At 37.0% G+C, this 15,592-nt stretch overlaps 1 pseudogene; it reads right to left on the reverse strand.

Annotated features, from left to right (window-relative positions):
* Positions 1-12,782: 12,782 nt before the first annotated feature.
* Positions 12,783-13,275, reverse strand: LOC101600069 (annotated as a pseudogene).
* Positions 13,276-15,592: the final 2,317 nt, after the last annotated feature.

The following is a 15,592-nucleotide window of genomic DNA, read 5'->3' on the forward strand; positions in this document are numbered from 1 at the left end:
CTGCAAACGAACTCCAGACATGTGCGCCCCCTTTTGCATCTGGCTAACGTGGGACCTGGGGAACCGAGCCTTGAACTGGGGTCCTTAGTATTCACAGGCAAGCGCTTAACTGCTAAGCCTTCTCTCCAGCCTTACGAAACTCCTTCTATGAGGCCAGCATCACCCTGATACCAAAACCAGGCAAAGATAAAACAAAAAAAGAAAATTACAGACCAATCTCCCTTATGAACATAGATGCAAAAATTCTCAACAAAATATTGCCAAACAGAATACAAGAGTATATCAAAAAGATCATTCACCCTGACCAAGTAGGCTTTATCCCAGAGATGCAGGGATGGTTCAACATACGCAAATCTATAAATGTAATACATTACATAAATGGGTTGAAGGACAAAAATCACATGATCACCTCATTAGACGCAGAGAAAGCATTTGAAAAAATCCAACATCCCTCCATGATAAAAGTCCTACAGAGACTGGGAATAGAAGGAACATATCTCAATATAATAAAGGATATTTATGACAAGCCTACAGCCAACATATTACTAAATGGGGAAAAACTGGAAGCTTTTCCACTAAAATCAGGAACAAGACCAGGGTGTCCACAGTCCCCACTTTTATTTAATATAGTTTTGGAAGTCTTAGCCGTAGTAATAAGGCAAGAGACACACATAAAAGGGATACAAATTGGAAAGGAAGAGATCAAGTTATCATTATTTGCAGATGACATGATTCTATACATAAAGGACCCTAAAGACTCTACTAGCAAACTGTTAGAGCTGATCAAAACCTACAGCAATGTAGCAGGATACAAAATAAATACACAGAAATCAGTAGCCTTCATATATGCTAACAACAAACACACAGAGGATGAAATCAGAGAATCACTCCCGTTCACAGTTGCATCAAAAAAAAAATAAAGTACCTTGGAATAAACCTAACCAAGGAAGTAAAGAATCTCTACAGTGAGAACTTTAAAACACTCATGCGAGAAATTGCAGAAGACACTAGAAAGTGGAGAAACATGCCTTGTTCCTGGATTGGAAGAATCAATATTGTGAAAATGGAAATCTTACCTAAATCAATTTAATTTAATGCAATCCCTATCAAAATTCCTAGGCTTTCTTCATGGAAATAGAAAAAACAATCCAAAAATTCATTTGGAATCACAAAAAAAATCTCAAATATCTAAAATAATACTGAGCAACAAAAAAGAGGCTGGTGGTATCACCATACCTGATTTTAACCTATACTACAGAGCCATAGTAACAAAAACAGCATGGTACTGGCACAAAAACAGACATGTAGATCAATGGAACAGAATAGAGGTCCCAGATGTAAGCCCAAGTAGCTATAGCCACCTGATATTCAATAGAAATGCCAAAAATACGCATTGGAGAAGAAACAGCCTCTTCAGCAAATGGTGTTTTGAAAACTGGATATATATACCTGCAGAAGGATTAAAATAGATTCTTCTCTCTCACCATGCACAAGAATTAAGTCCAAATGGATTAAAGACCTTAACATCAGACCTGAAACTCTGAAACTGCTAGAGGATAAAAGTAGGGGAAACCCTTCAACATATTGGTCTTGGAAAAGACTTTCTGAATATAACTCCAACTGCTCAGGCAATAAAACCACAGATTAATCACTGGGATCTCATGAAATTACAAAGATTTTTCACTGCAAAGGACACAGTGAAAAAAGCAAAGAGGCAACCTACAGAATGGGAAAAAAATCTTCGCCAGGTATGTATCTGATAGAGTATTAATATCTAGGATATACAAAGAACTCAAAAAGTTAAATAATAAGGAATCAAACAAGTCAATCAAAAAATGGGCTATGGAGCTAAATAGAGAGTTCTCAAAGGAAGTAATACGAATGGCATATAAGCACCTAAAAAAATGTTCTACGTCACTAGTCATCAGGGAAATGCAGATTAAAACTACATTGCGATTCCATCTCACTCCTGTCAGATTGGCCATCATCATGAGAACAAATGATCATAAATGTTGGCGGGGATGTGGAAAAAGAGCAACCCTTCTACACTGCTGGTGGGAATGCAATCTGGTCCAGCCATTGTGGAAAACAGTGTGGAGGTTCCTAAAACAGCTAAAGATTGATCTACCATACGAGCCAGCTATAGCACTCCTAGGCATTTATCCAAAGGACTCATCTCATTTCCATAGAAGTACATGCTTAACCATGTTTATTGCTGCTCAATTTATAATAGCTGGGAAATGGAACCAGCCTAGATGTCCCTCAACTGATGAGTGGATAATGAAGATGTGGCACATTTATACAATGGAGTTCTACTCAGCGGTAAAGAAAAATGAAGTTATGAAATTTGCAGAAAAATGGATGGACCTGGAAAGTATTATACTAAGTGAGGTAACCCAGGCCAGGAAGGCAAGTGCCACATGTTCTCTCTCATATGTGGATCCTAGCTACAGATGATTGGGCTTCTGCGTGAGAATGAAAATACTTAGTAGCAGAGGCCAGTAAGTTAAAAAGGAGACATAAAGGATAGAGAAAGTAATGGAGGAGGATACTTCATAGGTTGATATTGTATATATGTAATTACAATGATTGTAATGGGGAGGTAATATGATGGAGAATGGAATTTCAAATGGGAAATTGTGGGGGTGGGTGGGAGGGAATTACCATGGGATATATTTTATAATCATGGAAAATGTTAATAAAAATCAAAAAAAATACTTTAGGCCTGGAGAGATAGCTTAGCTGTCAAGGCTCTTGCCTGCAAATCCTAAGGACCCAGGTTTGATTCCCCCAGTACCCACATAAGCCAGATGTACAAGGTGTTGCATGCATCTGGAGTTCATTTCCAGTGTCTAGGGGCCCCACTGTACCCATTCTTTTTTGCTCTCTATCTGGCTCTCTCTGTCTCTCAAATAAGTAAATAAAATACTTATTTTAAAAAAAAAGAAATAAGTATATCCTGTTATATTTATAAAAAAACTTTCATTGTCATCAAAATAATGTACAGTATAAGAAATATTATTAGATGATCTAAATTCTATTAAATGGCAGGGAGAACAGTGATATAAAAATTGCTTTATGGGGCTAGAGAGATGGCTTAGCAGGTAAGGAGATTGCCTGCCAAGCCAAAGGATCTCAGTTTGACCAGGACCCACATGAGCCAGATACACAAGGTGGTACATGTGTGTGGAGTTCATTTGTAGTGGCTGTAGGCCCTGGCATATCCATTCTCCCTCTCTCTGTTTCTCTCTCAAATAAATAAATAAATAAAAATAAAATATTTTAAAAATTGCTGCATGGAAAGCAAAGTGAATGATTTGTGGAAGATGTAAATATATCACTTTGGCTACATTGGCATGATAGATGCCATTTGCAATTTTAATTGTTCTGAATCTCTGTGTTTTTCTTACATGTTCCTTCATTCATATTATGGTCTTTTTTTCCCTCTAGTATTCTATGTATTTTGAGATATAGATGTAATAGCATTTCTGCCACCATATCCTACACAAATACACAACTGAAATTTAAGGGATGTGTTTTATTCTTACTCTTTCACATCTTATAGGCATGTATTGTCAATGGATTGAACTACTTGAGTTCACTGAACCATGAATTATGATAATCAAGTTAATATCTAAATCTTAAGTAAAACTAATCCTATTGATTTATTAAAAAATCTTTTCATGTGTGGTGGTTTGAATGGATGACCCTAAATTATTTCCAGAGTTTATTAAAAGCTTATAATTGGGATCTCCAGACACCTGGATCCAGACCTAAGGTAGGGAGGTAGATTTAGATATTATATTTTCAGATTTTTTATAAATAGTAAATGTTAAAAATTAATTATATATATAACAGCATCTTAAAATGCTATATTCAAACCTCAAAGCAATTATTGACTAAAAGGAAATGTTCAATGCATTAAAAATACTTAATACTTGTTAGAAAAGATGGATAATTTAAGTTTGAAGGACAAATATTGTCATTAGACTGAATAACTAAAGCAAAATGGAAGCTTCCAATAGATGAAAGTATCTCTCTGCTAGGTATCCATGGGCTTCCTGTGCCAGGACAATAGAAGGGTGCTGAGAACTCATAAAAGTCTGACTGTGCTCGTAACTTAAAGTGGTATGGAAGCATAAGAAGCTTAATCAATTTTGTTTTCCTACATCAATGAAGTAGCCAATATGATTTCAGAACAAGCAGAACTGGGTTTTGTGCAACAAATCTGTGGTTTACAGTTTTGGAGAATGAATGGCCAACATTAATGAACTTTCTCAATGGTTTCATCAAACTTACCTTGTACTTGACCCAGAATGACACAACATTGTTTTAGGTTATTAAAGAATTTGGTTTAACCATAAATATTACATGGTTTTCTGTTATTTTCACTCATGTGCGTGACTGTGTGTGTGTGTGTGTGTGTGTGTGTGTGTGTGTGTGTGTGTGTATGGTGTGGTGTGTATGTGGTATGTGCACATGTATATGACCTAGTAGCAACTTATCCACTCTCCTGCTCTAGAATGTGATGTCTGGAGTGGAATGTTGGGTGTCCGCCTTCTTTGCTCTTCCAAGCCATTCTTGTTGGAGTCAGATCCCCTAGCTTGACATTCTGTCATGAGCTCCAACAATTCTGTTGTCTCTGCTCCCCTATGCAACTGGGATTGGCCATGTTCAGCTGTTTAGTGTTGGTTCTTAGACTCTAACTTGTGTGGCTTCAGGGCCCTCATGCTTCCACAGAGAGCACAACAACCACTGAGCCATCTCTCAAGCATGACAGTTGAATTTAGCCAGGATTATTTTCTTCAACTGAGAACAAAACATATGAGAGACAAAAAAAAAATGTTGGGAGTATGTGCCATAGAGTGATGGTACTGAGAAAATATAGATTCAAAGGTGGAGTAGTAGAAATGATATGATTATGTTGTGATAAAATAAGTGATATGTTAATGGATTTTAGGTCCCAGAAGACATGAAGAAATTGGTACAGATACAATACTAAAAGTCATGAACTAGGAATGAAGAAATGGCTTAGCAGTTAAGAGCTTGTCTGTAAAGTCTATGGACCTTGGTTTGAGGCTTGATTCCCTAGGATCCACGTAAGCTAGATTCAAAAGGTGAAGCATGCATCTGAAGATCATTTGCAGTGACTAGAGACCTGGTGTGTCCATTCTCTCTCTTTCTCTATCTGCCTCTTTCTCTTTCTCTGTTTGTCTGTCACTCTCAAATAAATAAATAAAAATAAACAAAATTTTTTTTAAACGTCATGAGCTAAAAATGAGAAATAATTTTCAGAGTGTCATTTATAAAGTTGAGAATATGGAGTTATTTTTTTAACAACAAGATCCAGGTCATAAACATGAAATTGCAAAATTTATGTAAGGTAGAAAGAATCATGGGGAAGGAACTGAGAGAAATAGTGATGGCTTATAGGATAATGATATACATAGATGTTAAAATTACTAACAAGCACGTAAGTGATATTAGAGAGCATGGCAGAAAAGAGGAATTTCCAGGTTCAAAGACAGGAAAGCATCACCTGTATGTATAAAAATAACCATCATACAATTGCCTGTCCCTCAAAGCTGAATATACTCAGATAGACAAGTAGGGAAATAGTCCAGAAGAATAATGTAGATAATGAGGACACCAACATATGGTACTGGTAGTGATTGTGCAGAAGAAAGGAACAAGAGCTGTCCAGCAAGTTGTTTTTCACTTTTGTGGTGACAGCTATTTCTGTGTGGATTGACATTGACCCCCATCTGCACTAATGATCTTGATGAGGATAATTCTTCATAGTTTTTCCTTGCTTTCATAGTTAAAAATATGTCAACCAAGCATGGTGGCACACACCTTTAATCTCAGTACTTGGAAGGCAGAGGTAGGAGGATCGTCCTGAGTCCAAGGCCACCTTGAGAATACATAGTGAATTCTCAGCCTGAGATAGAGAGTGAGACCTTATCTCAAAAACCATTAAAAAATGTCTGGACAGCATTGCATACTGGTAGAGTTTAAATTTTTAAATTTAAACTTGTAAGCAAAGATATAAAAATTGTACCACATAAGGGGATACCAACTAGGAGGGTTTTAATGCATTGGGCTGTTTAACCACACCTTCTTCAAGTCAACTTTTAGAAGCAGTTCTGAAACACCTGCTTATTATCTAGAATTGTACATGTGGTGAATTATATTACCAGATACTTCTTAGGAATGACTTTCCCCAAATGTTGTGCCAAGACTATAATATAACTTAATTAGGAGCTTAGCTGTTGTCAGCAAGTTTGTGTGTTGGAAACGCGATATTTTAAATCACTTTATTTTCCATCTAGGTATTGAAGGGTCCTAGAGATAAGAAAGATTGCGCTGCTAACATATTTTTGCCAAGCTGTCTTTGAGACAGGATTGTAACCCCCTTGGGGGAATTTTAAACTGCAGCTCTGCTAATTGCTAAGGAAGAGAACATTATATGTGAGCAGTCAATCTTCCAGAAGTAACAGATAAGATAAAGAGTAGCAGAGGTCATAAGAGAGTCTGTTCCCAAGCTATACAAGTTCTGTGTGCTTTCAAAAATCTCAGTTTTAAGATTATTTCTTTTATGCTCAGAATAAGAGAACTTACCTACTTTTTTCTTAGTTATTTTTAAGTAGCATGGTAAGAAAATATCTATGTCCTACTCTTAAGAATTAACATGAAGCAAAAAAACATGTCATTCAAAAAATATTTAGTATGTTGATGTCATGATCTTTTTCTCCTATTATGATGGCCTTGTGTAGGTAGTGTCAGGCACTGTGAGGGCATGGATATCCCATCCTTTTGTGTCTGGGGGGAGCACTTTGTAAGGAGTCCTACCCTTCCATTGGCTCTTATATTCTTTCCACCACCTCTTCTGCAATAGACCGTGAGCCTTGGAAGGTGTGATAGAGATATTGCAGTACTGAGCACTCCGGTCACTTCTTTCTAGCACCATGATGCCTTCTGAGTCATCCCAAGGTCACTGCCATCTGAAAAGAGAAGATTCTCCACCAAAGGGGAGAGTAGCATTAATATAAGGGTATGAACACTAAGAGAAGTGCTTACTGAGAAGTTTGATAAGCATAGTATATACATTTAGCCAGACAGCAGCAGACATTATACCCCTAGGGCTCACGACTACCCCTGTTTTAAGTTTTCAGTATCAGGGGTTTATTCCCTCCCATGGAGCAGGCCTCCAGTCCAATTAGAGGGCAGCTGGTTTCCACCATGACAGATGTACCACTATTGCCCCTGTTGGCTCATTTGTCCTGGCTGGCCAAATATAAGGCTAATTGAGATGGGGGGGGGGATATGATGAAGAATGGAGTTTCAAAGGGGAAAATGGGGGGAAGGAGTGTATTACTATGGGATTTTTTTATACTCATGGAAGTTGTTAATAAAAATTTTGAAAAGAGAAAAAAAGGAAACTTAAAGCCTGGCCCAGAGTGGTAGTACATGCCTTTAATCACAACACTCGGGAGACACAGGTAGGAGGATTGCAGTGAATTTGAGGCCAACCAAGACTATATAGTGAATTCCAGGGCAGGCTGGGCTAGAGTGAAACCATACCTCAAAAAGCAAAAACAGACAAACAAACAACAACAACAAAAAAACTTAAAGCCTGGAATGATATCACGAAGGCCTATCAGTGAATGAGGGCTGGCAAGGGCAAAATGAGCAACCACCATTGTGTCTAGTGCAGGGGACCCTATGTCACCTATAAATAAGACAATGGGATCTTAAGGCCTTCAAGAACATCCCTAGTATTACCTGCTTAATGTAAGGAAGCTGAACATTTTGAAGCTTGCTCTTGGTGGGCACCTGGAGCAGTTCTTTATTTGCACTGAAGGTGCTTTCTGGAATCTTGATGAATCATGCAGGACTTGGCACAAGGCTGCTCCTCAAGAGGCACTGCAACTTTCCCAAGCACAGGATCATGAACACTGACTTAGCAGAATCTTCAAAAGCCCAGAAATGCAAAGAGCAATCCAACCCCCATGCAAGAAAATCCAGGGTTGGTGGATGGCTTAACAGTTAAGGTGCTTGCCTATGAAGCCAAAGGACCAAGGTTTGATTCCCCAGGACCCACGTAAGTCAGGGGCACAGGTGGCACACGCATCTGGAATTAATTTGTAGTGGCTAGAGGCCCTGGCATACCCAATCTCCCTCTCCCTCTCTCTCTGTCTCTCTCTCTCTCTCAATAAGAAAAATAAATAAATTAACATAAAATAAAAATAAAAAAATAGCATGGGCTGGAGGAGTAGCCCAACGTTAGAACACATGCTTAGCCTACTCAAAACACCAAGTTTTGTCACCAATACACCAAGAAGAAATAAAAGTCAACGAAACTCATCAATTTTATTGTTGTTGAAGCTTTTTGTTTCATTTTCCACAAGAAAGGGTTTGTCTTTACATCCCCTTAGTTATCATAATATCATTCTATTGAAAACTAATTTATATTTTATAATAAATAAGGATGGTAAAAATTTTAAAGATGTGAAATTCAAATTGTTAAATTAGTTTAAATTTAAAATTGCCTTCAAAATTGCAAATGCCCATCTGCTAAGGTATATTTATTTTTATGTATTAAATCCTGGGTGATGGGAATATAACCCACCAACTTTAAGAATACAAAGTACAAATACAAACAACACCTCATCAAAAGTAGCAGTACAGAGCCATACAGTCCATTTCCCCTTCTATAAAAAGGAAAATTGAGAAGAGGGAAATTCATAAGCTTTCTCATTGCATAAATTCTGGGATAGTCAATTACTTGGTTGTAGCCAATAATCAGATTAGATACATCCCAGCATATCACAGAGGGTGGAAAATTCCTCCAGGGACAACAGAGTTTTAAGCAATTTTACTTCTAATTATGTTTCCTGTAAGAGTTTGTGTCTTATTTGAAATAGAATGTAATCTGCTAGAGTAAGAAAGAACACTCTTTGTTGGAGAATTTGCTTCTCTTTTTCAGATGGACGCAGAACCTGAGGAGACAATCAGCCCATCACGCTTCATCAGGGCCCCAGCTGAAACCACAGAGTAATTGGGGAAATGAGCAAGAGTGCTGTTTTCTTGGTACCAACACAAGGGTGAAGGAGATAGATACAACTCCTACCAAACCAGATATCCAGAGACATAGAGGCTCCCAAGACCTCATCACTGAAGTAGACCTAAAACAAACCCAACAAGGCTCAGGGAAATTCATGGAAGAGGTGCTGGAAAGATTGTTAGAGCCTCAAGTTGGGACATTATGCAGAGACATTGCCTCTTCCCCATAACTTATGGCTACCCCCACAATGCACAACATACATTCCCGAGTGAGAAGGGTCCCTTCAGAGGGCGAGGGACAGGGAGGAGGCTAATGATGGTACCAACATGGCTGTATACACACTATGTACATAACTAATAAAAAACCTCAAGTTGTTGTGAATAAAAAAAAGATTGATATCACCTTATAATCTTGTATAAAGTGGGCCTGTGCTCACTGATGTGATACAAACTGCACGTAATTTTTTACTTGATGCTGTTAAAAAGAGGCTGCTGCTGGATAGATATGGGGAGATGAATTAATGTGGCATACTATGGCAAGATAATAGCATAATATCCCTAGTTAATGTCTAGAAATATATCTGCTTTATATATTGTTATATGCCTAAAGAATGATAGTGACTACTTATTGTTAGCCCATGACCTTCATAAATTCTCCATGACAAATAAATATGTCTTCAACATACATGGCTATTCACCTAGAAATAATCCATAAATGTATTATTTACTTTACATTCAGCATTAGACAGTGGTAAACTTGGAAAAAAGTATCATTCACATACAATAAAATTTCAAATTACATCCTCATAGGGAGTTTCAGACATGTATGTGCATATATGTATGTATTCTAACAACTTTGTACTCAATAATTTATTAATGTGGTATTTATTGTTACATTTGTAAGTAGGAAATGACTTATAATACTAAAATACTTTTGTGAAATATTTAATGTAGGGAGGGGAAGAGAGCTCTGTTGGTAAAGTGCTTTTGTTGCCAGCATGAGGATCTGAGTTTAGTCTTTAAAAATATGTGTATTTTTTTTTTTTTTTGTCATGGAGAGCTTACAAAGGTCATGCACCAATAACCAATATAATTCCTATGTAAAAATTGCTGTGTGATAGCATGTGCTTGTAATAGTATACTGGTGGAATGGAGAAAGGGGGACTCCTGAAATTCACTAGCTAGCCAGTCTAGTATAATTTGTGAGTTCCAATCCACTGAGTGCCTCAGCCTCAAAAATAGGTGGGCATTACTTCTGATACTAACTCCTGAGATTGTCTCTGGCCTCCCCACACACATGTGCCCACATAGACATGAACACACACACTCACACACACACATTTATATGTACAAAAAAGTAAATCAATGACTAAAGACTATGATAGTCAATCATATGCAAATTAATGTATCTTATATTCTCTTCCAAGTAGTTATTAAAAAACCTACATATTAAACATTATATATATAATATATATAATTATATGAATATAATATTTATAATATATAAATTTAAACTGAAAACTGTAATATATGAATATTTTAGTAATTGGTCTCATTTCCAACAGGTGATTCTGTATGCTCCCAACCCCTATCAGTAGTCTCTGTGGGGCCATGGATGTACCAGTTATTTCCTATGGTGAGCACAATGCCTCCAAGTCCATTTCCCAAATGTGGGTCTTACTTACTATACATCCCCTAGTATGCAATGTCGAGTGTTGCAACCTAGTATACAACCTGAGCATTGGAAGGCATGTTAGAAACCTACTTCTGTGTTGAGCTCTTAGTAGCCACTTATTTTCTGCTTCGAGGAATTTTTGAATTTTCTCAGTATCTACCAGTATCTCTCTGGAGAAGGTTCTCTGGCTCAAAGTGAGAGTAGCACTCATATTTAATATTCCACTTCCTCTGGAATGTTTCCTGTGCCTTGGCAAATGGGATAGAGATGGATGGTCTCATGTTAGGAACTCGACTTTTCCTTCTGGTTATTCTGACTTGTTGTAGATCTCCCCAGTATTTGTCACTATGTATAAACTCAATGTTTTTTTTTTTTTTTTTTTTTTGAGGTAGGGCCCACAAGAACTAGATTATAAGACCCTACTACTGAAGGCTCCACATGCTTGGATTGCAAGTCACTGAGAAATCAAGCTAGAGCTGAGCTAGAAACCTCCTCTCTTTTGACTTTGACTAGCTATCGAGATGCCAGGAAGACCTATGCAGCCTGCTGGAGGAGAAAAGTCATAAATAATGTTAACCAGCAGTGGGCCCTGTAAGCTTTATGGCTGGCCAGCCAGGCCAAATGTACCAACTGGTGCAATGGTGAAATGTCTATTATGGGGGAAATAAACTGCTCTCTAATTGGACTTGAGGTCCATTCCATGATAAGGAATTCCCAATCAAAAACCTATGACTTGGGAGGTGATAAGCCCTAAGGGGAAGGAACTACCACTGCTGTCTGACTAAATGGATATATTATGCCCAAAAAGTATCCTCTAAAAAAACTTATGTTTATGCCCACATACTAATGCTACTCTCACTTTTGGTTAGATATTTATCAAAAGATTTTTCTGCTTTTACATAATAAATCTATGAAAATATAATATCCTTTTATATCCAACTGCCATTTTTGGGTTAGAGAAGCTTTGATTTTCAGATGGAAGTGATCACTGGGCTGACTCCAAACTCACCAAAATGCTAAGAAGTGACAGTGGAGTGTTCTGTACTAAGTGAGACATCTCTATCATACCTTCCAATGCTCAGAGACAATTGTGAGATACATCATGGACAGAAAGTAAAAGCTAAAGGAAGGGGAGAGGTGATTATATATTGACTTTCAGACACTAAGTGGCCTTGATAGCTATGACCTCCACTGACTAATGCTACCTACACAAGACCTGCATAATAGGAGGAAACAAATGATGACACCAAAATAGAAAGGACACTAGTTGGAAAGAAGGGATTCAATTGACGGGTATTTGGGAGAGCAAAAAAGGGGATTACAATCAGTATTCTGTTTATATTTATGGAAGTTGTTAATAACAAGTTGTTTTTGAAAGAAAATACTGTGATGGACAGTTGCCTTAGTGGTTAAGGCACTTGCCTATGAAGCCTAATAACTCATGTTCCAATCTCCAGGTCCTGCGTAAGCCAGACACACAGTGATGGATATTTGTGTACTTGTGCTAAATAAATATTTATGTTCTTTGCTCATTTTTTAAATTTTTATTTATTTATTTATTTTGGTTATTTTGTTTTTCGAGGTAGGGTCTCACTCTGGTCCAGGCTGACCTGGAATTAACTATGTAGTCTCAGGGTGGCCTCGAACTCTCAGCAATCCTCCTACCTCTGCCTCCCAAGTGCTGGAATTAAAGGTGTGTGCCACCATGCCTGGCTCTTTGCTCATTTTTAAAGAAGGTTAGTTTTGTTATCATGTTAGAGTTTCCCATATATTATGGATGTTAATGCCTTATGATACACGCATATATATTGATTTGTAAATATTTCATCCTGTTTGATGCTTATATTTGCTATATTGCTATTGTCTTATGAAGCACATTTTTAAAAAAATCATGAATCTCAATTTTTAATTTTTGTCACTTGTAACTGTAGTGCCCAGTATACACAAACAAATCATAACTATAATGCTGTGAAGTTTTTTCCTTATATTTTCTTCTAAAAGTTTTATACTTTTCAGTTTTAAATTAAAGGGTTTTTTGGCAGATGGCCAGGATCATTTAATCTTAAGTGTTCAGTGAAAGCTGTACACAAGATGGCTCTACTCCTGCATCTTCTCAAGTGTTTCCTCCTTGTATTTGCCCTTTTCCTTTCCTACTTAGGGAGATTTGGCTTTCCATTTCAGGATCTTTTTGTGATTTATCCAGTTTTACCCTGGTGATAACCACCTTGCTGGGGTGGATGCCCACATGGACAGTTGTACTATTAGCCTTTTCCTTCTACACCTGTTCAATGTAGATGACATATTTCTTCCTGTAAACCTGGGCTACTTTGCCAATCTGCTGACCTTTATAGTGTCCTTGTACAACCTGAACTTCATCATCCTTTCGGACAGGCATAGAACGAACATTGTACTTCTGTCTCAGCTCTTTGGCAAGAGGGGAAGACATAATCTTCCTCCGGGTGTGGGAAGGTGCATTGATATGCCTTTTACAGTTCTTGCTTAGGTCAGAAGGTCACAAAGGAATTGAACTTCATTTTGGTAGCTACCTCTCTGGGGATGGCAGCTAAGCGGAAGAGCTATATTGAAGTTTTTATCTATATTGAATTAATTTGTATATGGCATTATGGGAAATCCAGCTTTTTCACATGGAAACCAGTTTTCCCAGTACTATTTATTGAAAATACTAACCTTTCCTCATTAAACCCTGTGCATTGTTATCAGAAATCTTTTTTTTTTCCCCCAAGGTTTGAGTGTGTAATTCAGTGATAGATCACTTTTCTAGCATGCAACAGGTTCAATCACTACCAAAATGGGCAAATAATTCACTTAACCCTATATGCAAAGGTTTAGTTGACAAATTATGTTAGGATTTACTATTCAGTTTTTCATTCTGCCTGTATGTCTTTATGTATGTTTTTCATTTTGTAAGGCTTTATTCTAGGAACAAACCCTACTTATTTAAGTCTGTAACCCTTTATTATGTTGCTAAATTTGGAGCATTTACCATATTGAAGCTTTTTATATCAATATTTGTAAGCAATACTGGCCTGAAGTTTCCTGTTCTTGTGCTTTTCCTCACTGAATTTGGCATCAAGATATTTGCCACTTGAAATGTGTTAGTAGTTGTTGTCTTCATTTCACTTTCATGGGAAAATTTGAAAATCATGATATTATTCCTTCTTTAATTATTCTTCTTCAGAAGAATGCACCAGTGAAATGATCATTTGAAATCAGACTTTTTATTATTGATTCAATCATATTACCAGTACCAAAACTAGTAAAACATATGTTTCTTTGTTATTTAGTCTTTATAAATTTTAGTTGTAAGAATTTGCTTAGTTCATATATGGTATTAATTCAGTATTCTCTTGGCATTGTTTTCATCTCAACCTGTATTAATACTGACAACTGACCCCCTCATTCCTTACTTTAGTGGTTTAGGTATATTCTTAGTCTAAATAGGTAAAAGTTTTCAACTTTCTAATTTTTAATTAACTAAATTTTTATTTCATAAATTTTCTCTATTACTGATGCATCTTTGCTGTCTCTGCTCTGATCTTTGCTCTCTCCCTTCTTGTGCTTGGATTGAGTTTGTTATTCTTTTTTCTACATCTTTCACCTGTAAATTTCAGATTATTAATTTGAGATATTTCTGGGTTTGTTTTGTTTTGTTTGCTTGTTTGTTTCAATTTAGGGTCTCTCTCTAGCCCAGGCTGACCTATAACTCACTCTATAGTCCCAGTCTGGCCTCAAACTCACAGTAATACTCCTGCCTCTGCCTCATGAATGCTGAGGTTAATGCCATGTACCACCATGCCCAGATATTTCTGGGTTTTAATATTATAGATATAAATATGTATTTTAACACTGCTTCCAATATTCTCCATAAATTTTAGTTGGTAATGTATTCATTTTAATATTTTTTTCTGAATGTCTTTCTTATTTGGGTTTCTACTTTGATACATTTTTCTACTAAAACATGTTTGGCTTAATTTGTTAATGGTCCATTTTTTACTCCTTATTCTACCTGCTTCCCATTGTATTTGCAGAAGCTATTTTTCAAAGGCTTTTGAAACCCAGAATATAGGTGCATGCTGCCATGCCTAACTATTGTTTCTGTTTTATCCTCAGTCTCAGCTCCTTTATGTGATACAGTGCCTCTCTATTGCAGTTCCCAAGTTTGTTGTGGTTTAGTTGTTGAAAGGTTGAACACAATGGATCTTGATATGTGTGCATCTTTGCATTCACCTTACCTTTAGCTCATTAAGATTCTTGAATGTTTATATTTATGTCTTTTATCAGACTAAAAAAAAACTTTTCAGTTATTTTTTTTCAAGTTTTTTTTAAATTTTTTGTTTTATGTTTATTTATTTGAAAGTGACAGACAGAGAAAAAGGCAGAGAGAGAGAGAGAGAGAGAGAGAGAGAGAGAGAGGGCACGCTAGGGCCTCCAGCCACTGCAAACAAACTCCAGACGCATGTGCCCCCTTGTGCATCTGGCTAAGGTGGGTCCTGGGGAATTGAGCCTCGAACGGGGGTCCTTAGGCTTCACAGGCAAGTGCTTAACTGCTAAGCCATCTCTCTAGCCCTCAAGTATTTTTTATATACCCTCCCGCTTCTGACACTGACCCAGTTGATATTGACCCAATGGCTGCTCTTTTCCTTCAACATTTCTCCTTCTGTTATTAGACTTTATCATTTCCATTTTCCTATCTTTAAGCTCATGTTTTCCCTCTTTTCCTGCTCAAATGTACTTGTGAGCCACTGTAGTAAAATCTATATTTCAAATAAAAATAGTTTAAGAAATAATTTTACATTTTTTATTCATTGGTATGTTCCCTCTGAGTGCACA

Source organism: Jaculus jaculus, chromosome 7 (assembly GCF_020740685.1).
Source record: "Jaculus jaculus isolate mJacJac1 chromosome 7, mJacJac1.mat.Y.cur, whole genome shotgun sequence".
Lineage (NCBI taxonomy): Eukaryota > Metazoa > Chordata > Mammalia > Rodentia > Dipodidae > Jaculus > Jaculus jaculus.